At 53.7% G+C, this 21,879-nt stretch overlaps 1 protein-coding gene across 4 annotated transcripts in view; it reads left to right on the top strand.

Moving 5' to 3' along the window:
* Positions 1 to 21,879, top strand: part of NTNG2 (netrin G2) — a 69,635-nt gene that overhangs the window by 7,156 nt on the left and 40,600 nt on the right. The window lies entirely within an intron of this gene.

Here is a 21,879-nt window from a genome sequence, read left to right as displayed (position 1 = left end):
GCCAAGGTCACTCGCTCTAGAGGGCAGGCTGGGAACTTGTACGTGGCCAGCACCCATGCTTATGCACCCGACGGCCCAGCCTTCCCTCTCTGAGCTTCGGTGAAGCAGAGATGATGGTGTAGGCAAGTCACAGTGCCAGTGGGAAGATGCAGCCCCGCCATGGGTGTCCTGGCACGTAGTAGGTACTCAATGTGTGGTAGCTGTTATTTGCTTACTATTGTGGCTATTATGTCCTTGGTGGTGTCCGGGCCTTTGTCTCTTTGCCTCTCTCCAGCCTTGGGGACACCACGCCCCGTATTCCTGGTCTCAGGGCAGCAGGTGGTGGATGTGTGCTCAGGAAGCGTTCACTCCTCTAGCCATGGCCGGTGGCGCCACCAGGGGGCGCCCTAGTGGTACCCAGGTGGCCCTCTGCCCCCTTAGCCTTACAATAGCCCAGTGGGTCCCTGGTTCCTGGCACCCCTCCTGCGGCGAGTGCCGGGCCTGTCCTAACATCCACCCAAACGGAGCATGAGCCCTGGGGCACCCTGAGGATGCAAGAGGGGCCACGGAACAACTGCCCCTTTCAGGCTTCAGTGTGCAGACCCTCTCTCCCCCCCTGGACTTGTGTACTTCCGCAAGGCCACCTGAGAACTGAATTGTAAATTCCAGCCTGGTGAGGAAGGGGAATGGGGAGGAAGACCAAGATAAATGAACAAAAAACCTATTGGCTCTAAATGCACAATGAGAATTAATAGGGCTGAGCTCTCAACCAAGGATTCTTGAGCAAGGGCAAAATTTCAATGAGGGCTGCGGGAGAAGGCGGGCAGCCTCCCACCCCTGACTCCCAGGGCCTGGCTGGAGAGGGCCAGCCTTCTGAGCCTGCAGGGCCAGGGAGAAGGAGGGAAAGGCAGCGCCCGCAAGGCTTCTCAGCCCCTAGCAGGACCCCTTTGAGATGGGGAGGGCACTGTTGGGTTAGGGGAGCAGCCCCGCAGAGCTTTGAAAGAGAGGTCGCCGGCCAGCTGCCTGCGCTGCCGTGAAAGGAAGGGGGAAACCCTGTCCTCGTGCCTTGAGCCTCAGGAGAGAGATGGTGAGAAAAGAGGGTGGGGGGCATAGACCAGGCAGGTGGTGTTTAAAATGATCCTACAGGGCTTCCCCGGTGGCGCAGTGGTTGAGAGTCCGCCTGCTGATGCAGGGGACGCGGGTTCGTGCCCCGGTCCGGGAAGATCCCACATGCCACGGAGCGGCTGGTCCCGTGAGCCATGGCCGCTGGGCCTGCGCGTCGGAGCCTGTGCTCCACAACGGGAGAGGCCACAACAGTGAGAGGCCCGCGTACCGCACAAAAAAAAAAAAAAAAAAAAAAAGATCCTATAGCTAGCTACACACTGCTGCCCAAAGTGTAGTCCCTGGACTCACCTTGTTAGAAATGCAGACCCCCGGGCCCCACCCCAGACCCGCTGAGCCAGAAGCTGCATTTTAACGAGCAGTCCAGGTAATTCGGATGCACGCGGGGAATGCTCTGAGGAACGCTGCTCGACATGATCCGTCAGTGATGGGTGATACTTATCATTGGTGATGGACACACAGGAGGCCTGTGGTTCCCACGGGACCTTTGCAGGGTAAGGAGGTGTCGCCCCTGCTGAAGGAGGAAGGCAGAGAGCAGGAGGAGTGGAGGTCCCAGGGGTGAGGGGTGAAGCTGGGAGCTCAGATTCCTGAATGTTGGAGACCTGGTGGAAGGTTCCAGAAAGGTGGTGTGCTATCCCGACAAGAGCCACAAGCCTGGAATCTGAAGACCGGAGCTTGCATCCCAGCTTTGCTTCTTGTGGGCTGGGGCAAGTCTTTCAATTTTCTGAGCCTCAGTTTCCCCACGTAATGGGACATGGCTGCCTTGCCCACCTCTCCAACTTCCTGGGAGAAGGAAGCGCCTTTCAGAATATCTGAAAGTGCTTAAAAAGAGTGCAAGTTCTCTTCTAGGGTGAGGCTTTGATAGTGTCGTTGATCCAGTCTTGAGCATCTTGGTTTTTCCACGGTGAAATAGCTGAACGTTAAATGTTTCATCTAAGGAGACTCGAGCACACAGAGGTGCCTGGGTCTTGGTGCACAGGAAAACCCAGAGATGGTCATGAAGGCACATCATAGAGACTTAGAGGTTCTAAGCTTTTCCCCAGGCTCGTCCGCCTCTTCCTTCTCTACATTCCCTGGCCCTGATTTTTCATATATTTTCATTTTTCTCCCTTAATGCGTGTATAACACAAGCTGCCTTGTTAAATCCCACGTGTGACGAGGCAGGGGGTGGATGGATGAATGGACAGGCAGGCCACTCCAGCTGTGGATGAGAACTTGAGGTTTGGGTTGGGGCAAACGGGGGCCCATGCTCATCCCACCCCTTCTGGGTTGTGGGCTTTTGGATAAGTCCCTCGTGCTCTGAGCCTCGATTTTCTCATCTGAAAATTGGGATGATGCTAAACACAATCTCAAAGGAAGGTCGTACAGATGAGATGAGACAAAGCGTGTAGAGCCCTCAGCTGGGTGCCTGGCACAAAATGAATGTTTCCCAAAAGGGATTTCTTCCCCCATCCTAGAATTTAGCGTGAGAGACAAAAGAAGTAAAAGTAGAAAATAACAGAAGAGGAGCCTATTAGCCAAGTGTGTAAGGTGGGGTATAGTCAGCATGTGCTGTGGGAGTTCAGTGCGGGAAGGTAGGGCACCGGGTTGGTCTATGACCTTGAAGGGTTGGAGGATTCAGAAGAGTGATGATGAAGCAGAAGGAATCGCAATTGCAGAGATGCAGGTAGGGGTCCGTGTGACATGAGGGGAGAGTGTGTGGGTGATGGGGAGGGGATGACCCGCTCCACCTGTTTGTTTCATCACCCCACACCCCCGCTCCCTGTAAGCCTGTGGGCGGGGCTGTTATTGTGCCATTGGATGGAGGAATAGACCAAGGCTCCCCAAGGTCCACTAATAGTGGAGCTGGGATGCAACCTTCCTCTGCCTGGCTCCTAACCACTCTCTAGTGTCAGGGGGGTTAGGCCAAGGGTGTCGGGGGAGGAGAGGAGAGGAGGGGCAGAGCAGTGGGCATGCAGAGCCCTGAGGGAGCCCACAGGGCATGGGCTTCCTGAGCCACAGGGCCGAACCGAGCGTGGCAGGCTCAAAGAAGCAGGTTCCAAGCTGCGGCCCCTCACCCTCACTGCCCCAGTGAGGGGGTCCAGGCTGCAAAGCTCTGTTCCTGTCCCACAGCCCAGGACCCAGGCTTTCCTGCCTCAGACCTGTCCAGGGCCCACTTGGCCCACTAGGATGCTCAGCTCCTACCTGGAGGGGACTGGGGTGATGGGGAAATGGCAGATGATGCATGGTTCTGTTCAGCTTTGGTTTGCAGGTTCTGATTTGTTTTTCATCACAGCATATTTGCTTAAATATATGAAAACCTGTTTCTAATTCCCCAAGCACACACCAACTGCTGGCGCTGGTAGGGGGTGGGTGGCGTGTCAGAGCAACATGAGCGCAGGATGCGAGCCAGGTAGTGCTGGGCCCCGACAGAGTCTCCTCACTGCTGGGACAGCTCCTTAGCCTCAGTTTCCCCAACTGTGCAACGATGGGGTTTGGCTAGATTAACCACTTCACCCGGCATCCCTGCGTGATTGTAGATACATTCTCAGAGTTTGGTAAAAATCTATGCTGGGGTTCAGCCTTGGTCTCAGACAGACAAAGTGAGGGGCTCCAGTGCAGACAGAAGGGTTCCAAGTGCATATCCTGTGCTCAGCACAGCACTAGATTTTTTTTCAAGTTTAAGTCCCTTTATTATAGTAGTCTATTAAAGGAAAATCAAAACAAAGAAGAACAAGCTGAGGGCTAAAAACATAATGGTACATCACATCGTTTCCCTTTGGTTTCTGCTTCTAAATTATTTTACAAATTTTTTAACTGAGGTATAATTGACGTAGAAGATTGTATTCGTTTTAGGTGTACTGTACAACATGATGATTTGATGTAGGTACATATTGTGAAAGGATCACCACTGTAAGTTTAGTTAGTATCCATGACCACGCACAGTTAAAATTTTTTTCTTGTGGTGAAGGCATTTAAAAATATTTTTTAATTAAAAGAATTGAGGTGATAGTCCCATAACATGAAATTCACCATTATATTTTTTAAAGTTGGGGTAAAATATATGACATAAAATTTGCCTTTTTAACCATTTTTAAGTTGTGCCTTTAGCACATTCATGATGTTGTGTAACCAGATGGGAAACCCCATCTCCCTCAGCAGTCACTCCCCATTCCTCCTCCCCCCAGCCCCTGGCAACCGCTAGTCTGCTTTCTGTCTCTCACATTTGCCTATTCCAGACATTTCGTATAAATGGAATCATGCAGTGTGTGACTTTTTGTATCTGGCTTCCTTCACCCAGCATAACGTTCTCGAGCTTCATGCATATTGTAGCTCGTACCAGTACTTTATTCCTTTTTATGGCCGAATAATATTCCACTGTATGCGCTACCACATTTTGTTTATCCATTCATTGGTTGCTGGGCATTTGGGTTGTTTCCACTTTGGGGCTATTATGAATAATATTGTTATGAACATTTATGTACAAGGTTTTGAGTGGACATATGTTTTCATTCCTCTTGGGTCTATACCTAGGAGTGGAATTGCTGGGTCATATGGTAATTTTATTTTTTATTTATTTATTTTTAAAATAAATTTATTTATGTGTTTGTTTATTTTTGGCTGAGTGGGTCTTCGTTGCTGCGCGCGGGCTTCCTCTCCAGTTGCAGCGAGCCGGGGCTACTCTTCGTGGCAGTGTGCAGGCTTCTCATTGCGTTGGCTTCTCTTTGTTGCAGAGCATGGGCTCTAGGCGCACGGGCTTCGGTAGCTGTGGCACGCGGGCTCAATAGTTGCAGCTCGTGGGCTCTAGAGCACAGGCTCAGTAGTTGTGGCGCACGGGCTTAGCTGCTCCACGGCATGTGGGATCTTCCTGGACCAGGGCTCGAACCCATGTCCCCTGCATTGGCAAGCGGATTCTTAACCACTGCGCCACCAGGGAAGTCCCCATATGGTAGTTTTAGATTTAAGTTTTTAAGGAACTGCCAAACTGTTTTCCAGGGCAGCTGCACCCTATTACATTCCTACCAGCTCTGTACAAGTGTTCCAATTTCTCCAGGTCCTTGCCAACGTTTGTTATTTTCCGTCTTTGTTTTTTACTATAATGGCTAACCTGGTTGGTGTGAAGTGGTATCTCATTACGATTTTGAGTTTCATTTCCCTAATGACTAATGATGCTGGATATTATGTGCTTATTGACCATTTATATATCTTCTTTGGAGAAATATATATTCAAGTCTTTTGCCCATTTTTTCATTGGGTTGTCTTTTTGTTGTTGAGTAGTACATGTTTTTTATATATTCTGGATACTAAATCCTTATGAGATATATGATTTGCAAATATTTCCCCCATTCTACAGATAATCTTTCATTCTCTTGATTGTGTCCTTTTAGGCGCAATTTTTTTTATTTTAGTGAAGCCTAATTCATCTCTTTTTTCCTTGTGCTTTTGGTGTCATATCTAAGAAATCATTGCTAAATTCAAGCTCATGAGTGCTTACCCCTATGTTTTCTTCTAGGACTTTAATAGCTTTTGCTCTTATAGTTAGATCTTTGATCCATTTTGAGTTAATTTTTGTATATGATGTCAGACAGGCATCCAACTTCAGTCTTTTACATGTGGATATATGCTTTTCCCAACACCATATGTTGAAAAGACTATTCTTTCCCCATGGAATGGTCTTGACATCCTTGTTGAAAATCAGTTGACCATAGACATATGGGTTTACTTCTGGACTCTCAGATCTATTCCACTGAGGCCCTGAGCAGTCTATGTGCAGTATTTCATCTAACCCTCCCAAATATCCCTCATAGTGGAAACAACCTTTATCTTATTGTCCCCATTTTACAGATGAGAAAACTGAGAGTCTAATACTGAGTGGCAAAGTCCAGGCCCAAACTCAGACCCTAGTCATTCAACCTCGCGAGGAGGGAGGAAGTCCAAATGCTCACCCCTCCTCCCTCCCTTTCTCTCCCACCTCTGTCCTTTCCTCCCTCTTTTTCTCCTTTTTTCCTAACTTATCCTTTAAGCTGGGAGGTTAACTGTGATTCCCAGAGAAGGGTATCTGGGGAGGGGATGTCATGACCTGTGACCTCTCTGGTCTCCAAATATCTCCTGCTTCCACTTCACCGCCTCCCCTCCCCTGCTCCTCAGGGCACCAGATTCTGTGTCTCCATCTTTGCTACACGGGCTGTGCTTGCACAAAGTAGGCGATAAAGAAATGCTGGTGATAATTATCCCTCATCTCAAGTAGATGGTGCCGTTTGGAAGGGGTCTTAGAGATGATCTAAACCAGAGGAACCCCGATATCTCAGCACATTACAGTGGAACTAACTCCTCAAGGGAAAGTGGGTGCCTGGAACCTGGCTGCTGGCACCCTCTTCCCCTGCCCCGGGCCCCTGAGCCCCCACCCCCGGAAATCCTAGGGCTCCCGTGAACACAATACGAAACCACTAATAGCGTCCAACTTCTGCCCCATTTCCTACATGGGGAAACTGAGGCCCAACGGGATGGACTGACGTCCTCGGGCCCCAGTGAGGGAGCAGCAGACCCGGGAGGTTCAAACGTAAGCCATGGGCTCTCCCACAAGAGTGGACTGGAGCCCTGGGGACATGAGGCCCTCCACACCAGGTCTCTGGGCATCCAGTCACATCCTGGATTGGACCACATGTGGTGGCATTTGGTGGGGGACCTGGAATGCCTCCCAGCGTGTGCTGGAGTTACACCTTCAGGGTAGGCATGGCCAGAAGGTTAAAGTTTGCTCTCTGGCCTGCTCAGGTGAGCTCTCACACCTGTGTGTAGCCCCTGGTGACCCAGCCCTGCTCAGAGCTGGCTCTCGCAGGCCTTGGGGATCCTAAGACCCCTGCCCTGGCCCGTCCGCAAGCTGTGGTTCTCCTTGCTGTGGCAGCGCTGGGAAAGGTGGACAGGAAGGGGATGTTTGTGGGAGGTGGGCAAGGCCAGGGGTGAGGCAGGGTGGAGGCAGAATGTCAGGCATCACGGCAGAGTCAGCCTTGGCGATTACCCTCTGATGTCGGGCTGGGGGGCGTGTGCTCCAACCCCGGCCCTCAGCTGGGAGCTTCAGGAAGCAAGAGCCAGGGATACACTCTTGTGTGTCTCACCACATGCTGGTGTTTCTTCCACCCGCCCCACCTCGTGGGTTTTGGCTGCCATTTCCTGAGGCCTCCCTGTGGGCCGGGTACCCTGCATATGCACTTTCTGTGCAGAGCGTTTGTGTTTTCTCCGCAGCACTGGGACGGGTATACTGCAAATGAAGGGAGGGAGGCTCAGAGAGATGGAGAGACTTACCCAAGTTTGCACAGCAGCGACAAAGCCAGGATCTGTCTCCGGGGCCTTGACCACTGTCCCATCCTGCCTTGTCAAAAGTTGGGATCACTGTCCTCGGGGACCCAAGATCCCCAGGTGCAGCCACATCACCCCTCAGGGTCTGGTTGGTAGGAAGGAATTAAATCCATGTTTGTGGATCCCTTCAGGTCTACACCTGGGGCTTTCTAGAGCTGCGCTTCCTATTAAAGCGTCCTGGGCCCGTCTGCGAGGACCTGGCATTCTTCTCCCCCAGCACAGTTTGTCCTGGGGGCTTTGGGACAATTGGGACCCCCTCGGTCCTGCATTCCAGCTCCCTCCTGTTGCCTGAGTCATTTGTCCACTTGACTCCAAGTGTCGACCAGGGAAATAAAAGGAAATGAAACACGACCAGGGCATTTCCCCTTGGTCGTAGCAGAAGTCCGTTTTGGGGCAAAAGATGAAAAGGAGGAGAATGAGAGATGGAGCCTGCAGGTAACCCCAGAGCCTCGTCAGCCACAGCAGCACGCCCCCGCCTGAGCCCACAGAAAGTGCATGGTGCCCATATGGGAGATTGCAGGTTCCTGAATTGTCCCCTCCATCTGGGGAATCAAGAGACAGCAAAGGCAGTTGGCAGCAGAAGGAGAAGCCAGTGGGCCAAAGAGCATGCCCTGTTCCCACCCCAGGCCAACAGCTCCGAGGCTGGCATCTTGCTGGGTCTGGGTTTCTGGGGATCAGGCTCCACGCTGGATTGGCTGCCAGGGGCTGGGTGCCCTTGGGTCTTGTCCCTCCTTTGGGATGTAAATTTCCTGCCTTCACCAGAGGGGGTCTATGTATTCACCCTCCAGACCCCACTGCATTCCTAGATTTTGCTTCTGGCTTTTGGGACTTTCAGACTTAGAGAGAGGAAGAGGGAGAGGCATGGAGAGAGCAATAACCTCCCAGGCACTGGAGGACCCGGAGGGGATGGACAAAGGCAGGACACCAACCTCAGCTCAGCTGCAAAACCCCAGAGCAGTGCCTCCTTCTTTGGCGGGGTCTCAGCCCCTTTGAGAATCCATGGTGCTCTTCCTGGAACAATGCATGTGTATGTGCGTGCACACGCACACACACACACAGTTGCAAACACTCACAAGGCTTCCCAGACCACCCTGAGTCCACATGTGGGCCCCTGTGGGACCCTATGCTCCCTCTGGGGGCCCTTAAGCTCAGGAAAATCACCATTTGTCTTCTTGTAACTGACTGATCCTGTCGTCTGAGGCTTTTCTTGATTCCACACCTTCCACCACCTCTTCAGACCAGCAAAAGCTCATATTTCTTGAGCGCCTACTGCATACCAAGCACTTGACCTGAAGTTGCTCGTTGAACCCACCCAGAACACTTAACAACAGATCCTATATTTATACCCATTTTCAATATGAGGAAGCTGAGGTTCAGAGAGGTTAAGCCACTTGCTCAAAGTCACACAGCTTCCAAGTAGAGGAGCCTGGCACCTCCACCCCAGGCTCCCTGGACCCAGTGCCTAGCTCCTAACCAGGCTGCTTAGCTGACCTGAGGCGCTCTGAGTCTCTATCTCACGGTTAGATTGAGGTGGTTGTTGTGTGTGTATGTGCGTGTGTGCGTGCGTGCACGTACGTGTGGCCATTTTGCTGGGGGAGTGTACTGCCCCTGTCTGCCTCTCCTCCCCCAGCACTCCTGGGCAGCCTGAGCAAGGAGGGCTGGGGAGGAGAGATGGCAGCGCTTTGCCCGCCCCCTCTACCCCTTGAGACATCATGGAGTCTGCTAATCCGATTATTTGATAATTCACTTATTTCATGTCTATTTGGCAGTGTGCGGGCTCCCACGCACCAGCTCCAGGGAAGGCGAGATGGCTTTGCCTGGAGGAATCCGATCTGTTTTTCTGGGGAAGGAGTGGGGAAAAAATACACCCAAGAATGGACAATAATGGACCTAAAAATAGAGAGTGGAGGGAAGCGGGGGCGGGGAGCGAGGCATCTGCCTTCCACTGGGCCTGCTTGTACCTGGCAGCCCTCCCCCTCCCACCCGTGGGTTCCCCAAGGGTCTGGCTGCCTCTCAGCCTGGGGGAGAGGCATGGGAATGGAGAGCGGAAGGAAAGCAAGGCTGGGAGCCAGGTGCCACTCCAAGATGGAGAATTGTCCCATCGAAGGGTCCTCCGGGCTGTGGCCTTGACCTTGGCTGCACGTCAGAGTCTCCTGGGGAGCCATAACCAGCCAATGCCTGGGAAGGGACCTACCCCTGAGGGTCTGATGTGGTTGGTCCGGGGTGCCCCTAGATGAGTCAACGTGAGAACCACTCTAAGGGGTGTCTCCACAGCAGACATAGGGGTTCAGATATGGGGGCTCTCTCCTCCTTTGCCCCCAGGTCTCCTAAACCTTGAGACAGCCTTCCTGAAGGCCCCAAACCCAGGTGGTCTGCTGGGACTCCAGAGGAGTGAAGGCAGGGGACAGGGAGCTGTGCAGACTCTTGGTTCAGTCCGGGTCCCCATCCCACCTGAGTGTCCTCCGCTGAGCCTCACAGCAGACTCACCTGGGAGCTCTTAACATCCCCCCAACCTGCCGGGGCTGCAGCCCCACCTGCTACTGCAGAGTCTCTAGGGTGGGCCTGGGCCGAGGATTTATTCAAGCTGGGTGGTCCCAGGATGAAGCCAAGTTTGAGAACCGACATTTCGGTCTCACCCAGGACGGCACTGGGTCCCTTCCAGCTATAAGCATCTTGTCTTTTCATCTTAAGCATCTTGGTTTTTTGAATTCAAAGACCAGAGGGGGAGAGCGATCGCTCTCAGAATCTTTCCTTCCATCTGAGCTGCAGGCACCCCATCCTTGCTCTGGCCTCCTGGGACCTGAAGGGTGCTGGCCGCCATCTTACCCTTTGTTCCCAGGTTCTTAACCTCTCTTTCTGAAAGGAGGCTGCCCAGCCAGAGTCAGGGCTTTCCCTGCAGCTGCTAAATGTCAAGGCTGCCGGGTGGCTCCAGGCCTCCCCTTCCGCCTTATCTCCTGCTACCCACCAGGCTCCTGGTCCATCCAAGCACATTAACTCCTCTCTACCTGTGGCTCTTGCACATCTGGTCTGGCTCTTCGCTTGATCCTGCTACATAGCGCATCTTCCTCACAGCCCGGTCAAATCTCCCTCCACCTGTCCATATCCAGCCCACCCATCCTTCTGGGCCTGTCCTTCTGAAATCCCACTTCCTCCAGGAAGCCTTCCTGACCTTCCCAGCCAGTTCCCCTCCAGGCTTGTCATCCGTGCCATACTCTGGTGGTCACAGCCTGGTGGTCAATGCTCCCATAAGGGGTCAAAGGTTACTGCAGGTATGACCTTGAGTCAGTGCGTGGCCTCTGGGGGCCTCAGCCCCCTCACCTATAAAGCAGGGATGATGGTGAGAGCTGGGCTGACATCACTGTACAGGTGCCCTTCTTTGGACCAACTGAGGCAGGCGCCCCAACCTGGCCAGGCATCTGAGTCACTGCAGGGGGTTTTGAGTGGTTGGTTGTTTGGTGGGTTGGTTCGCTTTCAACCTGGAGCAGAACTTCTGGTCTTAGTGCCCAGAGATATTTTCATCTCTTTCTTCTTCCCAAGGATTTGGATGGGCAGCCAGGTTTGATGGCTGCTTCTTCAGGGCCATTTTGCACATTAGAGATAGTTGTTGAATAAGTGAAGGAATAAATAAATGAAACCTTACCAGCTCAGGCTTGCCTCTCTCACCACCACCAAGGGCTTCATCGGTAGAGCGATGCACCTGTCCAGTTGTGCCCAGGGGTGGGGCAGGTCCAGACACTTCTTCCTCTTTCCTCTACCCGGCTGCTTCTTACGCCTCAGAGACCAGCAAGAAGAAGCCCTAGAAAGTCTCAGCTTGTGGCCATTGGCACAGGCAGGTCCCATCCGTCCAGGTGCTGCATCCACTCCTGACACCTCCTTTTCAATGCGGAGGACCTGGAGAGGGGACCCGCCCAGGAGGGGGAGTTGCTCTGCAAACCTTAATTAAGCATCTTGCGTGTGACAGGCCCCGCTCCTGTCTTCACAGAGCACACAGTGGGGAGGGGACCACACAGTAATTAACAGAGGAAGTCGCTAAGGAAAACCGATCAAGTGCCCATCTCAGGGAGGGAGGTGGTAGCCAGGGTGTTCTCTGAGGAAGGGAGGGTTAGCAGACACCTGCAAAGGGGTGGAGGGGAGGAGCTCCAGACAGAGGTGGAAAAGCCCAGGTGGGATGGGGGATGGGCATCTAGCTAGGAAGGAGAGATTCCAGGGTCCAAAACAAGGTGGAAATTGACCTCAATAGGATCATACAATGATTTGTAAGAATTTTGTATATGTTTTGTAGACTCCGTGGCACAAAAGTTCATTTCATCGTCCCTAAACCAAGGCATGACCCTACGGGCAGAGGCGGGGTACATAGCGGGCTCCTTATAGAGCGTATATTGTGGAGCTTCTAACACCAGCTCTGCCCTTTGCTCAGCAAAGTGCTACTGAATAGGTTTTCCAACCTATCGGTGCCTTGGCTTCTCCATTTTGAAAATAATTATTAGGATCGTCATGAAGAGAGAAAAGGAAATTTCACACGAAAAATCATGATCTCAATGTCTGGTGCTAAGAAAAATACTCAGTAGGGAAGTTTAAAAAAGAGAAACGGAAGCAAGGCAAGATGAGAATTGAGATAGGTGGGCGAGGTGGGCAGAGCCCGGGCCAGCTTGGGTTTGGAATTTATCTGAAGAGGGTGCTCTGGGGTGCAGCAGGGGAGCTGAAACACACGGCTGCTTTCTAGAGTGTGCCTGGTGGCAGGTCGGGGCGGGGAGGCCGGAGGGGTTGGTGGTGGCACGGGGTGGACAGGGCAACTGTTAAGGGAGGGGGCTGCCGGCGTGGATCTTCAACCTCAACCCTCTTGGACCCTCCCCTTTCAGCCGGTGGTCCCACCAGCCTTGGGGCTCTTTCAGGACCCACCGAGGCCCCATTGCTCTTCAGCAAGAAAGCCAAGGGCAGCTCTCAGAGAGGAGGAGAGGGGCTCTGCAAAGGCCCCAGGGGTCTGGGGAAGGCGGCGCCCCTGAGTACTCCAGCCAGGCCCCTCGGAGGGGGCTGCTCATCGCCCTGCCTCCCCCCCCCCCGCCCCCAGTACTGCATCCTCCAAGCCGCTTTTTTTCCTCCGTAATAAAATATTCATGTCAGCAGAGCAGGCCCTCTTTGGGAAGGCTGCCTGTGTCTAGCTTCTGCTTTGTACAAGCTTTTAAAGAGCAGGACGCTTTTCCTACTCTCTAAGCATTTTCTAAGTCCTCAATCAATAATGCACTTTAGCCGGCTTCTCTGGATGCAGCTTTTCTTCCTCTCTACACCCTTCCCCCCACCCTGCCCCGATTTCTCTCTCTTTCTCTCTTTCCTTCTTTCTTTTGTCCTTCCGTCTCTCCCAATTTACTTTTATTTACTTTTTTCTAAATGTGTTCCACGAAAGCGTTGAGCTGTTTGGGTGGCGAGCCTCGGATGGGGAGTGCGGTGGGCGGGCAGGGAGCATGGAGAGAGGCCAGGGCAGCTGCCAGGCAGGCAGGTCCTTGGATGAACAGGTGGAGTCTGTGTGCGAGGCGGGGGGAGGAGGAACGCTGAGCCTTCCCGCTGGCCCTGGTGGGGAAGCATTTGAGCTCCTGGCACGGGGAAGGGGGAGGGCTTGGGCTAATCCGGCCTCTCACTCTCCTTTTTCTAATCAATTAGAAAATGTGTACAGCATAACCAGAGAAAACAGGACAAACACGTAGAAGAAAGGGGGCCTGGAGCAAAGGCAATATGCAGAGTGTGAGTCAAAATACATCGTCAAACTTTCTAAGGAGCCAGCGGTCCAGATCAGCCCATCTGCTTTTTATAGTAATGAGTTCCCTGTTGTGGAAGGTATGCAAAGGAAGAGCTGCCATCCCTTGTCTGAGAGAGATGCCCACGTGGATCTGGTCAGTTATGTGGTACCCAGTGAGGGGCTGGGGTGCAGCAGGTGCCCGTGCGGGGGGGTGTCCTACAGGGATCAACCCAGGCACTCTTCAGCTGGGATAGAATTTCCTGCCCCAAACATTCCTAAAACTCTGGCTGTGGCAAGAATCTGCATATGCCCAGGACGGAGCGAAATATTTCCTTTTTTTTTTTTTTTTTTTTAAGGAATACAATTTGGAGTTCCTGGAGAGATTAACCCTTGTCTAGCCGCCAGAGCCTTGGCAAGACCCCACCCCACCCTCTCTGGCTGTTCAGCTGATGGACAGCCTCTCTGGGTCTGCAGTGGTGGAAGCAGTGTTTGGCGTTGCATCCTTGTCTGTCTCCTGGACAGCTCGTCCGCCGGGGCAGCCCTATGCCTCAGGTGATCAGAAAGGCTGGCTGGCTGGGTCTGTCGGGGAAGTCGGAGTCAGGGCGAGGAGGACTGAGGAAGTGGGTCCCTGCCCCGCTGCTAGAACAGCACCTGGGCCGGCTGCTTTCCACGCCCCTCAGTAACCGCACAGTCCTCCCTGGGTGATGCCGGGAGGGTCGCTTACCCTCTCTGAGCCACACCAGAGCAATGGGATCCAGTGAGGCACGTTAGGAAGGGAGCATTGGGACTTCCCTGGAGTTCAGTGGTTAGGACTCTGCGCTTCCACCGTGCAGAGGGCACGCGCAGAGGGCACGTGCTGCGCAGGGGGCACGGCTTCGATCCCTGGTTGGGGAAAGAAGATCCCGCATGACTCGTGGTGCAGCCAAAATATTAAAAAAAAAAAAAAAAAAGGAAAGGGCATGTTGAATAACTGCTCAACAGATACCATCCTTAGATCCAACTGTCAAGGATCCTCACCGAGTTTGGACATATTTATCAAATGCCACTTTGTGCAGATCACTACTGGGAGTGCGGTGTGGCAAGGCTGAGCCAGACCCGGCCCCTGCTGTCCCAGAATCCAGTCTCAGTCACGGAAGGTTCTGGAAGGAGGTAAATGTGGGCAGGGGTGAAATGAAAGGGGGGCTGGAGTAGAGTGGAGGGCTGCTCCAAGCAGCTGCAGAACTGAAGTGCGTTTCCTAAGTTACGGCCTGGCCAGGCCAGGCTCAGGAGGTGGCCCGTGACGCTGGGTCCAAGGCAGACCTTGGACCAGGAGATGCCCACGGTGGCTGGCTCGGGATCAGGGTCTGCGGTGGGTGTGGGGAGGACATCACTGTGGCTTCTGGAGACTCATTGCCAGGATGGATGAGCCCTGGGAAGACACCTTCCCCTGCCTGAGTGACGGCCAGGCTGGGAAGAAATGGCTCCAAGGAGAAACAAAACCAGAAAATTACAAGAGGAGCCTCCCTGGCCAGCTGCAGCTCCTGCCCTGAAATAACATGAGGGTCGGTTTCTGCTGATTCACGAGCAGGGAGGGGTGACCTTGCTGCTGTCCAGGGCTTTTGCTCAGAAATAAACCAAAAAAAGGGAAGGGAGAGAGGCCTGGGGGATCGGGTTGGGAGGAGTTAGAGGCAGGACAGGGATCAATGAAACTGCAGAAGGAGAAGGGGGGTGGGGCGGGGGGAGGAGCAGAGGGAGGGAGGGAGGGAGGAGAGAGTTAGAGACCTCAGGGCAGCTAGAATTAGAATCGGCTCCCAGCAGAATCTCCGTTTCCGATCTGTTAATAATTTATCCCCGCTGCAACTTTTCTTACCAATAAATAGGAAATAATTTGTTAAGGAGAATTCCCCCGGCACCCTGGCTTTCTCCCTGGGATGAGGGCGTGGGGATGTGTCTCTGCATCCTTTCTCCAAACTGGTGTGGGTGACCGAGGAACTTGGACTTGGGGAGGTGAGAGTCAGAGCTCAGTCGTTTCATGAATGGGGAAACCGAGGCACAGGCAGGGCAAGGCCCCACCCAAGGTCACACACGGGGTCAGGGACAGTCTGCGGGATCTCCATGATCTCATGGGTCGGCGGCCAGGCCCAAAGAGTTTCCCTCAGAAGTTCTAGAAGCGTCATCCACGGCGGAGGGTGGGGTTAGCTCCTCTGTGGGTTGACTTCCCCCCACTGTTGCTCCTGCCTAAGTCCAGTTCTGTAAGACAGAGCCGTGCTGCCTCGCCTTCCCCTAAGCGCCCCGCCGGGGTCCCTGGGGAAGGCCGTGTTCCGAGTCCTTGCCCAGCCCCCCTTGCTCAGGGCTCTCCCTGGAAGCCCCCCGCCTCCAGCCTCCCACCCGCAGATGCCCCAGCCCCAGCTGAGGTTGGTGGGGCTGAGGATGAGACTTCAGCTAGCAACTTGGCAGACGGGTTCAAAAAAATCTGTCAGCTGCTAAACTGTTCCCTGGGTCTGCCCACACGCCTCGGTGGCACCCGAGCCTCTGGGGAATGGCGCACGGCTGGGGCGCCAGCCACCTTTCCCTCTGGGTGAGGGGCACAGTTCCTGACTTGTGTCCAAGCCCGACGCCCTGGCTTCTTGTCCCACCTCGGCCACTGCGGAGCCCTGTGACCTTGAGACATTGCTCAGTCCCCTTCCTTTGCAGAATGTAAGTAAAAGGATCCCATCCTCCAGGATAAAGCATATGCAGGGCTTAAGCATGGCCGTGGACCTTGCCCTTGGCCCAGGCCACGGGGCTGGTGATAGTCAAGATGCTCTTCCTACACCCCTTGTCCACAAGCCCGGGCCACCCAAATTGCTTGCCACGTGGCACCGGGTGCAATTCTCAGGACCACCCATGAAGTCAGCTTTCGCAGCCTCCCTGGACTTTCATTCACTGGACAGAGCTTTCCTGAGTCCCCGGAAAGTGCCAAGGTCTGGGCTACACTGGGGAAGGAGGCGGGGGAGGCCACGCCCCTCCTGGTACTTCCCCTGCAGTTGGGACCCTAAGGCTCACAGCAGTGGAGTGACTGCCCAAGTGCCCAGTGAGCGGCCGAGCCCTGTACCCGCCCTCCCAGTTACAGAGGGCAAAGCCCTTCCCGCCACACTGTGGCCCGCTGCTCCGCAAAGACCCAGACCTGCTTTGGTGGTGTCCAGCCGTGGTGTGATTTTGTCCCAGCACAGGTTTGGATGGCAAGGCCAGTCTGCATGAAATTGTTTATTCCTCCTCCTAAGACTTGCTTACAATTCCGGTGACTGCCCTGTCCATGCTCTCCTTGGTTAAGGACCCAGAAAGCCAAATAGCCAGACTTCCCCCAGGCAGGTTACCTCCATCTCTGCTAACAGTCAGCTTTCCCACTCGATGATATATATATTTGTAAACTTTTTCATTTTAAAAAATTAATTAATTAATTTATTTATTGGCTGCGTTGGGTCTTCGTTGCTGCGCGTGGGCTTTCTCTAGTTGCGGCGAGCGGGGGCTACTCTTTGTTGCAGTGCATGGGCTTCTCATTGCAGTGGCTTCTCTTGTTGTGGAGCACGGGCTCTAGGCGCGTGGGCTTCAATAGTTGTGGCTCGCGGGCTCAGTAGTTGTGGCTTGCGGGCTCTAGGCACGCAAGCTCAGTAGTTGTGGTGCACGGGCTTAGTTGCTCCGCGGCATGTGGGATCTTCCCGGACCAGGGCTCGAACCCGTGTCCCCTGCATTGGCAGCGGATTCTCAACCACTGCGCCACCACGGAAGCTCTCGATGATATTTTTTGCTGGTAGCTTGTCTCTGCTCTTTACAACCTGGCCTCTGACTCCAGCTGCACCCTTTGCACAAAAAAATAACATAAAAGCAAAAGCACTGAAGAGACAATTGCAAGGTCTCTTCAATGAAAAGCCTGGTATGAAATGTTTCTCTGTAGAACAGTTGGTCCAGGTGACTCCTGCTCAGTGTCTGTGGAGGAGATTTGTCCCCACCCCGTTCTCTGCTGTGCTGGTGCCCAGGCTGACTGCCTTCCCCTCGCCCTGCACCCCGGCCTTCACCCCTCCAGCTGTGCTGCCCCACTTTGCAGGTGACTTGCCTTTGTGTATCTGTAGAGATAAGTGAGCCGCGGACATGATGGGCTTGGTTACCCCAAGATTTCCTTGCTGGGGTCCCACAGGATCCAGAGGAAGTGATGCAGGGCTGGCAAGTACTTGGTTTCTTGTCTGGGAAATGGAGATGCCCTACCTCCTGCGGGTGCTGTGGCCGGGATGAATGTGCAGTGCCCAGCCCGCCCTGGCCCATGGTTGGCATTCAGTGAATGTCATGATCGTCACGCCCTTTCAAGCCAGCAGTGCCCACTGTGGTCAGGGTCGTGTGCGAAGTTCCTGGCTTCACCATGAAGGGGCCAGGTGCCCTTCAGCCTTATCTCTTCCCCTGGAAGGTTGCTGGGAAAACCCTCAACCTAGTGTACGTGAAGCTGCTCTTTAATAATAATTGCTACCATTTGGGGACATTTCCTAGGCATTTTACACAGATTATCTCATGTGATATTGGATGAGAAAATAAAGACTCAGAGAGACAAAGCAACTTTCTCAAGGTCACACAGCCTCAAGGAGTTGAGCCAAGATTGAGCCCAAGGCTTTCAGACCCCAACACCAGTTTCCTTAACTGTTTGACCCCAGAACAAGGGTTCCTAACTGGGGAAATGGGACCCCATGAGTCCCCTAAGTGGAAAACGTGATGTGTCACATTTTTCCAGAGAACATCCTAAGGTTTTTGAACAGGGGTATGATTTTTTGGTTTTGGTGATATTCATGAAATGTCTAAAGAAACAATGACGGCTTTTGATAATATCAAAGTTTGTCTCTGCTGTCATCCTGAGAAGTTAGGGGTGTGCCCCAAACATCCCTGGCTCTTTCTCCCTGGTATTAGGCCACTTTGTCTTGATGGTGATTAGTTAATCTGATCTTACAGAGGTGAGTAGAAATGTGCAGATCTAGGAGGCCAGCCAACGCTGGCCCCCTGCCGGCCCCTCCCTCACACACGCAGCGATCAGCCGTGTCAGATGCAGCATCGCTCAGGGTGCGGGGCTCAGGGTGAACCGGCCTTCACACCCCAGGCTTCCTTCTTGGAATCCTCCCTAGTGAAGAACAGGAGGAAAATGAGGGTATGAGCCAATGGGACTTGGGAAGGACCGTGTGCATGTAGCTGCCTTCAGTCGGGGGCACTCTGGCCCCTAAATGGTTAAACGGAATTCCAAGATCTTGGGGTGGGAGGGCGGTGGAGGAAAGAAGAGAAATAGGAGAGAGGGAATTGTGTTGGCGATGGCTTGGGATTTATTTATTGTGCTCGCTGTTGATTAAGCCCGCTCACTCCGCAGCAGGCGCAGGGCTGGTAAATACACAGGCTGATTCATTAGTTTCTGACCATCTGCTTCCCGGGCTGAGGCCGGGGTGGGGGCGGGGGGGGGCAGTGAGCCCTGCAGGTTAGGGCAGCTTGGCTCTGGCAGCCAGGTTGGAGCCCCGCGTCCCTTGGCAGAGCCGACAGTGTCAGTCTTCCTGATGACAGACAGGCCGGGTGCAGGGTGGGCGTGAGGGATCCAATATCCTGCCATGGGGACCACAGGAGGCTGGGCAGGTGAGGGAACATAGGCAGGGGGATGGAGAAGGACCAGGGGAGGGAATTCCCTGGAGGTCCAGTGGTTAGGACTCCGCGCTCTCACTGTGGAGGGCCCAGGTTCAATCCCTGGTTGGGGAACTAGGGTCCCACAAGCCAAAAAAAAAAAAAAAAAAAGGACCAGGGGAGAGGTGAGGTGTTTCACAGCAGCTGGGTGTTGACAGGAATAATATCAACATTCCATATGAGGTCTATTACTATTCATCTAATTATCATTCTATTAATAACTAATTAATAGGATGACCATAATAACTGTAACTTAGTGACTGGTTACTGAGGTCCAAGCCCTATAGGGAGGCTTCACTACACTGTCCCAGATAAGCACACTAACAATCCTGTGATGAATGACGAGGGAACTGGGTTCAAAACTGAATCAGGCAAGGTGGGCTTCCTGGAGGAAGTACGGGGGAAAAGCTCTAAAAACCCAGAGGAGGGGAAGCAGCTGCAGGGGCACAAGCTCAAAGGTGAGAGGGGATGAGACAGCCGGGGAAAAGGCCCAGCTTCAGGGCTGGGTGGATAGATTTCCAGGTGGGCAGAGTAGCATGATGCCACCTGGTGCCAGCGTATTGAGAAGCGGGCTGGTAGAGGAGGGCCCCAGAGAGAGCGTCTGGCCGTTCCTCCCACCCTGTCCCACGCTTTGCTCACTTGGGGTGAGGCATGTATTCGTTTGCTAGGACCTGGGTGGCTTAAACCACAGAAATTTATTTTCTCAGGTTCTGGAGGCTGGAAGTCCAAGGTCAAGGTTTGACCCTTGAAGACCAAGGCAGGTTGGTTTCTTCTGAGGCTTCTCTCCATGACTTGCCAATGGGCCCCTCTGGCTGCTTCTTCACATGGTCACCTCTGTGTGCATGTGCCCCAGGGGTCTCTCAGTGTATCCAAATTTTCCCTTCTTGTAAGGACACCAGCCAGATTGGATTAGGGCCCCCCCTAAGGGCCTCATTTTAATGTACTCACCTTTAAAGGCCCTATTTCTAAATACAGTCACATTCAGAGGTACTGGAGGTTAAGGCTTCAACATATGAATTTGGGGGGGGGCACAGTATACTCCATAACAAGCTGCCAGGGATGGTAGAAGAAGGGAAGCTGTGGGAAGAGGATGATTGCTGGGTCGGGGGAGGGGAGGATGCCCACTTGGGTGCAAACTGTGTCTTCCGGTCCCCAGTGTCCAGGTGTGAGCTCTGAGCCAGCTGAGGGCCTGGGGAGCGGGCTGTCCCCCACAGGCAGGCCTGCCCCCCGTTCATCAACAGGCCTGGACTCTACAAGCCATTGAGCCATCCCCATGGGGCCTTTCAGCCTCTCCCCATTCCGGGCGACATCACAAGATCGCCAACTGGAGTGCAAGGAAGCTTGGACCCCCGTGGGCCGAGCCAGGCCCCTCTCCCTGCCATGTTGTGCATGAGGTCCCTAGAGTTCCAGAACACCTCTGAGGTTGTCCAGGACAGAAGCAGGCTCATCCTCAAACCCCTCCCACCCTCAGGGAGGCCTGGGCCAGTCCTGCCCCACCCTGGGCCTCGGTTTCCCCATTTGCTCGGTGAGGGGGTGGACTCAATGCTGTACCCTTCCACCCCAAGTTTTCCAGGTCCTGGGAATCATCAGGTCTGGCCAGGTGGGGTGGACAGTGGTACCACAGGGGACCCAGGACAGAGCTATTTTGGTGGAACCTGCCTCAGTAAACCCCAGAACCAACCTGCCCACTGAGGATCCCCGGGTGGCCTAGGAACCGGTCCTCCACTAACGGGCTTCAAAGGTGATGGCCCAAGGTCACTGCGGTGATGCCGGCTCGGCCCCTCGGGAGACAAGGCGCCCACTGCCACTGGGAGCCGAATGCCTCATTTTAGAATGTGAGGCTTTAACTCAGATCGAAGCCGCTTTGTGTCTGAGCAAACCAGGGCCCTGAAATATTCATCAAAGGAGCTGCAATTGGTCTGGGGCGCGTGAGGTTCTTAGTGACAGTGTTTCCTTTTAATTAATGGCCTTTATTTTTTAGAGCAGTCTTAGGTTCACCGAAAATGGAGCAGACGGTCCAGAGAGCTCCGAAGACCCGTTTCCCCACACAGTTGCCCCATTATTAACAGCTTGCATTAGCGTGGTACCTTTGTTACATGGATGTGTTGCTGTTAACGCAAGCCCACGTTGACAGCAGGGTTCCCTCTTGGTGTTGCACAAATGTACCATGTCATTTATCCAGCATGACAGTGTCATACAAGATGGCTTCGTTGCCCTAAAAATTCCCTGGGCTCCCCCCCATTCATCCCTCCAACCCCCGGCAACCACCACGTTAGTGATATTTTCAGGCCTCTGGGTGAGTTCACACGGCAGACCAGACCTGGGGGATGGATTTGAACTGTGGAGGAGGGAAGCCCCGGCTGGAGCCCGCTGGGCCAGGGAGTGGGCTGCCAGCTTTCAGAGGCGGGGGTGAGGGGAGAGGAAGCGTGTGGGGCCCGTGCCCTGCCTTCCCCAGCCGGTGTTCCCCACTGGGCCTGCCAGGCACGTGCCGAGGACCCGGAAAGGACTGCCACAAGGCGCACCCCCTTGAGAGGAGCCCGGGCTGTGCGTGAGGCAGACACGCATGCTGTGGGGACAGAGAGCAGGCTCCAGTGACAGACAGGCCACAGTGTGGCCCCCAGCTCTTCCTAGCAGGGCCTCGGGCAAGGGCCACCAACTTCCAAAGCCCGCATTGCTTCATCCCGAGCATGGAGTTGACACTCCCACAATGTGAGTATTGGCGGTGAGCTAGTTACTAAACAGGAGAGAAATGAGATAATGTGCTGGGCACCAGGTGGCTGTGACTTTGACTTCTTCCACCGCCCCTCCTGTTGCTACTAATTGTATTGCCTGAAGGGTCGAGAAGGCGTCTCTGTGTAGGAGATGTTTCAAGAGTCAAATGTCCATCAACAGATGAATGGATAAAGAAGATGTGGCACATATATACAATGGAACATTACTCAGCCATAAAAAGAAACAAAATTGAGCTATTTGTAGTGAGGTGGATGGACCTAGAGACTATCATACAGAGTGAAGTAAGTCAGAAAGAGAGAAACAAATACCATATGCTAACACAT

The sequence above is a fragment of the Mesoplodon mirus genome (genome assembly GCF_964341445.2).
Source record: "Mesoplodon mirus genome assembly, chromosome: 1".
Classification (NCBI taxonomy): Eukaryota; Metazoa; Chordata; class Mammalia; order Artiodactyla; family Ziphiidae; genus Mesoplodon; species Mesoplodon mirus.
Note: the sequence above shows the minus strand (reverse complement) of the source record. Positions and strands in the feature narration are given on the sequence as shown.